The 293-nt window shown below is 24.9% G+C and overlaps 1 protein-coding gene across 1 annotated transcript in view; it reads right to left on the bottom strand.

Moving 5' to 3' along the window:
- The window catches only part of LOC106688988 (alkaline phosphatase, tissue-nonspecific isozyme), a gene marked incomplete at its 3' end in the record, with an annotated part of 60,503 nt that overhangs the window by 59,117 nt on the left and 1,093 nt on the right, over positions 1–293 (bottom strand). The gene's annotated exons all lie outside the window — the stretch shown is intronic.

The following is a 293-nucleotide window of genomic DNA, read 5'->3' as shown; positions in this document are numbered from 1 at the left end:
TTTGTATTGACAATTAGGGATTGCAATTACTAGCTTATCTTGTATTCAATTTAACCAGTTCACCTATAAATCTATATTGTATGAAATGCTCTAATTTATTAATGCATTGATTTATTTAATGTGATAATATATGTAAATTAGTACGCTATATTGTCCATTAACAATAATATTTGTTTTCAATATTGAATGCATATCGATTGTCCAGACGTATTACCATTTCTCCAATTTCGACCCATGTTAATATGAAGCTAAACACTATATTGCATTGACTTAATATTTTAATTTTTTTTTTT

The sequence above is a fragment of the Halyomorpha halys genome, unplaced genomic scaffold, assembly GCF_000696795.3.
Source record: "Halyomorpha halys isolate HHAL.00 unplaced genomic scaffold, Hhal_1.1 Scaffold1250.1, whole genome shotgun sequence".
In the NCBI taxonomy this organism is placed as follows: Eukaryota; Metazoa; Arthropoda; class Insecta; order Hemiptera; family Pentatomidae; genus Halyomorpha; species Halyomorpha halys.
Note: the sequence above shows the minus strand (reverse complement) of the source record. Positions and strands in the feature narration are given on the sequence as shown.